The sequence below is a fragment of the Papio anubis genome, chromosome 3 (genome assembly GCF_008728515.1).
Source record: "Papio anubis isolate 15944 chromosome 3, Panubis1.0, whole genome shotgun sequence".
NCBI classification, from domain to species: Eukaryota; Metazoa; Chordata; class Mammalia; order Primates; family Cercopithecidae; genus Papio; species Papio anubis.
The window spans coordinates 126,279,683-126,287,497 of record NC_044978.1 but is presented as its reverse complement, the minus strand read 5'-3'; positions in this window follow the sequence as shown (position 1 = coordinate 126,287,497).

Here is a 7,815-nt window from a genome sequence, read left to right as displayed (position 1 = left end):
TTCCAGTGGCCTGACCTTTATAGCTGCCATAAAAGGTGATGCTTTCCTTGTATGAGTAACTAGGAGGATAACTAGGAGGCTGAATTGTTTATCAAAGAGTGATTAACCTACAAAAAAAGAGAAAGATGATGAACATTAATCTTGAGGGAAGCATGAAATGGTAGTCTGATTAACTTTTTTTTTTTTTTTGAGACTGAGTCTCGCTCTGTCGCCCAGGCTGGAGTGCTGTGGCGAGATCTCGGCTCACTGCAAGCTCTGCCTCCTGGGTTGAGGCCATTCTCCTGCCTCAGCCTCCCGAGTAGCTGGGACTGCAGGCGCCCACCACCATGCCCGGCTAATTTTTTGTATTTTTAGTAGAGATGGGGTTTCACCATGTTAGCCAGGAAGGTCTCGATCTCTTGACCTCGTGATCCACCCACCTCGGCCTCCCAAAGTGCTGGGATTACAGGCTTCAGCCACCACGCCCGGCCTGATTAACTATTTCTAACCCTACCAAGGAGGACTTCTCTAGTGACGAAAATAGCCATATTCACTAAGTTTGGAATTTCAAGCTGGTGAGTGCTAGATAATCACCACAGTGTTATTTTTATACTATATTCGATAGAATTTTAGGCATCCATTATAATATTTGCTATGAAGACTATGCAGCAAGGTATATAGGAAATATATATGGCATAATATCTAACAAGAAAAGCAGGATATGCAATTGTATTTTGTACTCTAATTTCATTGTTTAAACCAAACACATAAGGAAAAAACTGGTGTGAAATACATAAAACTGCTCAGAGTAGTTATGTGATCTTACAAGTGATTTCTCCTTCCTTCCTTCCTTCCTTCCTTCCTTCCTTCCTTCCTTCCTTCCTTCCTTCCTTCCCTCCCTCCCTCCCTCCCTCCCTCCCTCCCTCCTTCCACTTTCTTTTTTTTTCTTTCTGGAGACAGTCTCATTGTGTTGCCTCCCGGGTTCAAGCGGTTCTCGTGCCTCAGCCTCCCGAGTAGCTGGGACTACAGGCGTGTGCCATCAAACCACACGATAATTTTTTGTATTTTTTAGTAGAGACAGGGTTTCACCATGTTGGCCAGACTGGTTTCAAACTCCTGAGCTCAGGCAATCCGCCCACTTCAGCCTCCCAAAGTGCTGGGATTACAGCGTGAGCCACCGTGCCTAGCCATATTTTCATGTTTTTCAAATTGAAAAGATTTTTAATGATTAAAAATAAGCTGTAGCAAGCCTGTAATCCCAGCACTTTGGGAGGCCGAGACGGGCGAATCACAAGGTCAGGAGATCGAGACCATCCTGGCTAACCCGGTGAAACCCCGTCTCTACTAATGAGCCTGAGGCAGGAGAATGGCGTAAATCCGGGAGGCGGAGCTTGTAGTGAGCTGAGATCTGGCCACTGCACCTCAGCCTGGGCTACAGAAGCGAGAGACTCCGTCTCAAAAGGCAGGCTGGCGGAGGCTTAGGCCTGTAATCCCAGCACTTTGGGAGGCGAGGCGAGGCGGGGATCCGCGAGGTCAGGAGTTCAAGACCATCCTGGCTAACACGGTGAAACCCGTCTCTACTAAAAATACAAAAATCTAGCGAGGCGAGGTGGCGGATGCCTGTAGTCCCAGCTCGGGGAGGCTGAGGCAGGAGAATGGTGTAAAACCGGGGCTGAGCTTGCAGTGAGCTGAGATCAGCCTGCACTCCAGCCCTGGGCTGACGAGACTACGTCTCAAAAAAGCTGTATTGTAAGAATGCTTAGTGGCTACTGTTTTTTTTTGAACTGGAAGTCTGGCGCTGTCCTTAGGCTGGAGTGCAGTGGCTGATCTCGGCTCACAAGCTCCGCCTCCTGGGTTCCATGTTCTCCTGCCTCAGCCTCCTGAGTAGCTGGGACTACAGGCACCACCACAGCCCGGCTAATTTTGTATTTTTAGTAGGAAACGGGGTTTTCACTCAGTCTCGATCTCCTGACAGCCCGCCTCGGCCTCCCAAAGTGCTGGGATTACAGGCGTGAGCCACCGGGCCCGGCGCTTGTTTTTTTCTTTTCTTTTCAAGTCTTCCAGGAGTATTCATTGAGTCACTAAATAATCATCCAGCCTCGTGTCACTTCCTTTTTTTTTTCTGACAGAATTGGTTATTAGACTAGTAGATTAACAAAGTGCTATAGACAGAGTATATCCTGATTTTAGCACAGCATTTGATAAATCTCTTCATCAAGGTTCTTTGGGTTACAAGTTACAGAAATGTACTCAGATTTGCTCATGTAAAAATGTGGATACAGAACTAAGAGCACTGCATATAATCCAAGGGAGGAAGTTCAGTTGAGGACAGAAATCAATGACTGAAATGTCATTGAGAATCAAGGCAGATACCATCTGCATCTTGTAAGGACCACATGGCCTCTTGTCCCTGGTTCTTTCTACACATCTGCTTCATTCTTTCTCTCTCTGCCCTTCACCCTCAAATCTATGTTCTCAGCCTTTTTTTTTTTTTTTTTTTTTTTTTTTTTTTTTTTGAGATGGAGTCTCATTATGTTGCCAGGCTGGAGTGCAGTGGCATGATCCCCGCTTACTGCAACCTCTGCCTCCCGGGTTCAAGCGATTCTTCTGCCTCACCCTCCTGAGTAGCTGGGATTACAGGCATGCCAACACTCCCAGCTAATTTTTGTATTTTTAGTAGAGACGGGGTTTCACCATGTTGGCCAGGATGGTCTTGATCTCCTGACCTCGTGATCTGCCTGCCTCAGCCTCCCAAAGTGCTGGGATTATAGGTGTAAGCCACTGCGCCCGGCCTGTTCTCAGCTTCTTTAATTCACATGGTGGAAAAATGCTGCTCAGTCCTATAATAAAATTTCTTCCCATCTCCAGCACTTGTGGCCAACTGCTTAGAGACCCAGTATCCCAATTTCCATTCTAGGACATAAAATCCAGTTGATTGGCAGGGTGCAGTGGCTCATGCCTGTAATCCCAGCACTTTGGGAGGCCGAGGTTGGGGGATCATGAGGTCAGGAGATCGAGACCTTCCTGGTCAACATGGTGAAACCCCATCTCTACTTAAAATACAAAAATTAGCTGGTCGTAGTGGCGTTTGCCTGTAATCCAGCCTGGCGACAGAGTGAGACTCCGTCTCAAAAAAAAAAAAAAAAAAAAAAAATCCAATTGACAAGGTTGGGTCAGGTGTCCACCACTGGACTTGGCAATGGCAAGAGAGATGGGGGTGGGGTCATGTAAAATTGGCTGCGAGGGACCACATCTGGTTAGGAGAAGAGTTCAGAGAAGGGAGTCACGCTTTGGTACACAACTCAAAAGATATTTTACTTTCTGGGTTTCTCAGGAGCCCTCAGGATCAAGGTGGAGAAATGAGAGTGGGTTGGAAGAGACCAGAAGATAGATTGTAACTGCTTAAATGACCAGAACCTAAAAAGATAAATCAATGATATCCTGCCAGAGGTTTCTGGAGGTAGTGGTTCTCAGATCTGAGAGGCAGATTTCTAATAGTACTCAGCAAGGCTCTGTGTGGGTCCTGTCTTTTTTCTGTTATCTTTATTAGCCTTGAACTCACTGGGGCTAGTGAATTTGCTCTTCCTCTTTCTCTAATATCCTTAAATCTCCTCCCCTGTCCACACTCTCAGCTAATGACAGATTTCTTAACTGACTGAGAAAAATGAAAGGAATCAGAACTGATTATGTTTAACACCAAACCTACTAATTGAGTTACATCAGTTCACATAAGCTTCCTTCCTTCCTATAGAACACATGAACTGTCTCTGCTTCACCTTGTGTGCTGGATTCCATCTCCTCTCAGCTACTTAAGAACTTGGCTTCTGCAAGTATCCCCCAACTTCTACCCCTACATCACCAGTTTTTCTCTTTCTACTGGATCATTATCATCATCTTACAACCATGGTGTAATATGAAGCGAAAAAAATCAGCCCCCAGAAATAAAGCTGTATGTTACCCAGGCTGCCAGCTAGCTATGAAGTTAAGCTATCAGCTGACCCAAAAGCTACTTCTCATGTTCTAGTCCCTGTGAACAAATACTGTGTCCCCGCTGAAAAAATATATTTTAGCAATATTTACAAATCACTTTCTGAATGTGTTTAACTACGGTCAACATTATAGAATATTATGCAATGTACTTGTTCCTTTGGGGTCACCAAGGATTTGAGTTTGGTTTCGAGTCTAGTTATTCATCTAGAAGCAATGACATGAGAGGTGATAGGCGTGGGTCTGAAGGCACATCAGTGTTGCTCTGCAAAGCAGCTACTTCAGGAATGGTCATCACAGGTTCTTTAGGCAAGGAAAGACTAATCTCTATAGCAGTAGATGGACCAGATTTCTATTGCTGCTGTAACAAGTTACCACAAATTTAGTAACTTAAAATAACCCATTTATTATTTTGCAGTTCTGGAGGTCTCATGGGACTAAATTAAGGTGTCAGCAGGGCTGCGTTATTCTGGAGATTTTCAGGGAGAATTTCTTTCCTTGCCTTTTCCAGCTTCCAGAGGCCACCAGCATTCCTTGGCACGTGGCCTTCTCCCTTCATCTTCAAAGCCAGTAGTGCAGCACCTTCAATCTCTCCTACTGTAATCTGACCCTGACCCTCCTGTCCCCCTCTTACATGGACCCTTATGATTACCTTGGGCCCACCTGGATAATCTAGGATAATCTTTCCATCTCAGGAATCTGCAATGTCCCTCTTGCCATGTAAAGATATATATTCACAGACTTTATGGATTTGGACGTGGACATCTTTGGGGGCCATTATTCTGTCTACCATAGTAGAGGAAGAATGTTTGTTCACAATGAAGGCTTGGCAGAATTTTGAGGTTCAGGGTCCTCTGGTTCATTGGAATTTGTTCAAACTCTAATTTCCAAAGTTTCACTGTTTCCTGATCAATACCTTAACTTCAGCCTAAGAGATCGTGTAAGTTAATTCCATTTGCTTTATAATTCAGCCATCTGTATGGTCAGAATTGGGGTTCAATTTTAAAAAATCTTGACCATGTAACTATATAAGGCAAGATTTTATTTTCTTTCATTTCTTTTCTTTTTTTTTTTTTTTTTTGAGACAGTCTCACTCTGTCGCCCAGGCTGGAGTGCAGTGGTGAGATCTCGGCTCACTGCAACCTCCGCCTCCTGGGTTCAAGCGGTTCTCCCACCTCAGCCTCCCGAGTAGCTGGGACTACAGATGCGTGCCACCACGCCCAGCTAATTTTTGTATTTTTGGTAGAGACAGGGTTTCACCATGTTGGTCAGGATGGTCTCAATCTCTTGACCTTATGATCTGCCCGCCTTGGCCTCCCAAAGTGCTGGGATTACAGGCATAAGCCACCGCTCCCGGCCAAGATTTTTTTTCCAGGCAGATAAGAAACATTCTGGTTTCTTGTCCAGGCCTTGAAGTAGTAATTTAAAGCCTTAAGCTTATCTTTTTCTTTCTCTAAGTTCTCTGGTGTACTTTGAAATAGTCAACCCACTCCACAACCCTTGTACCCTTTATTTCCATTATATAATCCTATTGCAGCAACTTCTTGGTCATCCAAGGTAGTAACTATTTTGCCACTGTATGCCATGGACCACCAATGCCATTATCACTGGCAATGAAGTCATTAATACCTTTAAATCCAATGGGATCAGAAAATTTTTATCCTTAAAGTGTAGCTTCCTGGAAACCACTTCTCTTACTAATAACTGGGTATAGTGAGAAAACAGTCACTGCAAGTATTCTAGAACAAAGACATTTAATGCAGGAATTGAGGGTTAGATGGATGTAGGAGAAGCTGGAGGAGTGAAGGTCTGGAGTTGCCACTGAAAGACTGTAGAACATTCACTAATGACTTTGGCTTGAAGCATTGGAGTCAATCAAAAAGCTGAGCTCATGGAGAAACGTAAGAAACCAGAAACTATGGAGGAGCTTGAGGAGCTGCCATTTATGGCCACCTTGGACTCAAAGCAGAAGCTTACATGGAAGTCTGGAAAGCTGTTGTGATTGGCTGACACAACTGCAAAGTGGGAGCTGGAGGAGAAACTGGGAAACTGAAAATGGCCACAACTTACTGGGAGAAGTGGGTGATGCTTCCACATCCCGAGAATAAAAGCTTCCTTGCTTTGCCTTCGTATTCTGTTGTGAGTACCTGCTATGGGCTGAATGTGCCTCCCCAGAGGTCATGTGGAAATCCTAACTCCTGCGATAAAGGTAGCAGGAAATGGGGCCTTTGATTGGTGATTAGATTATGAACCCTCATGAATGGGATTAGTGCCCTTACAAAAGAGATCCCAGAGATCTGCGTTATCAATTCCACATGTGAGGACTCCTGAGAAGGTGCCATCTATGAATCAGAAAATGAGCCCTCACCAGACACAGAATCTACCAGTACCTTGATCTTGGGCTTCCCAGCCTCCAGAAGTGTGGGAAATAAATTTGTTGTTTATAAGCTACCAAGTCTGTGTCATGTTGTCATAGCAGGCAAAAGGGACTAAAACAGCACCACTCACTGGCATGATCCTAACTTGGAATCATAACAGGAAGGGGACTCTAGGAAATGTTCCCGGTTTCTCCTTTTCAAGGCAGAGATGGGCGGTATAATGCAAAGTTGACAACCAACAAATCAGTTAGGATACCTTTGATTTAGAGAAATAAACTGGCCAAACTAGCTTAAATGATAAAGGGAATGTATTGAATCATGTGACTAAGCCTAGAGGCAGAGATAGCTGTAGGGAGAAGTTGATCCGGTAGTTCAAAGAATGTGACCATGACCTGGTATCCTGTCTACCACATCTCAGTAACTCTTCCTTGCTCTTTGATTCCTGTCTTCATAGGGATTTTTCTGTTGTGAAATGGCTGCTAGTAGCTGGTTCCCTTAGCTACATGCTCTGTTTATGACCAATAGGAGAGTATTTCTTCACTCAAATATCAAAAGGGGGCCGGGTGCGGTGGCTCACGCCTGTAATCCCAGCACTTTGGGAGGCCAAGACCAGCAGATCACTAGGTCAGGAGTTTGAGACCAGCCCGGTCAACATGGTGGAACCCTGTCTCTACTAAAAATACAAAAATTAGCCAGGCATAGTGGTGGGCGCCTGTAATCCCAGCTACTCAGGAGGCTGAGGAAGGAGAATTGCTTGAACCCGGGAGGCGGAGGTTGCAGTGAGCTGAGATTGGGCCACTGTACTTCAGTCTGGGCAACAGAGCGACACTCCATCTAAAATAAATAAATAAATAAATAAAATCAAAGGGCGCTGGGCACAGTGGTTCAGATCTGTAATCCCAGCAGTTTAGGAGGCTGAGGTGGGTGGATCACTTGAGGCCAGGTGTTAGAGATCAGCCTGACCAACATGGCAAAACCCTGCCTCTACTAAAAATACAAAAATTAGCCAGGTGTGGTGGTCCACATCTGTAATTGCAACTACTCAGGACGCTGAGGCATGAGAATCGCTTGAACCCAGGAGGTGGAGGTTGCAGTGAGCTGAAATTGCACCACTGCACTCCACCCTGGGTGACAAAGCAAGACTCTTTCTCAAAAAAAAAACAAAAACAAACAAACAAACAAACAAAAAAACAAAAAATCAAAGGGAAGTTCTTCAAATGTGACTGGCTGACTTAGGGGCTGTGCATGCTCCCAGTGGTGATGAGTTCATTCTGATGAGCTGGCTTGCTGTTCTTTATTCCCTCCTCTTGCTCCACTTGTTTCTCCTATGTTATTTATTATTAAGACAAGGAAAAATTGATGCTGGGGAGCCCCAAGTAGCAAATGTCTACTACAGTAGCCAAAACATCAAGGATAGAAATTAAACAGAAAAACCCCTCCTACAGAGGTACTATCTAATTATGTGTTACTA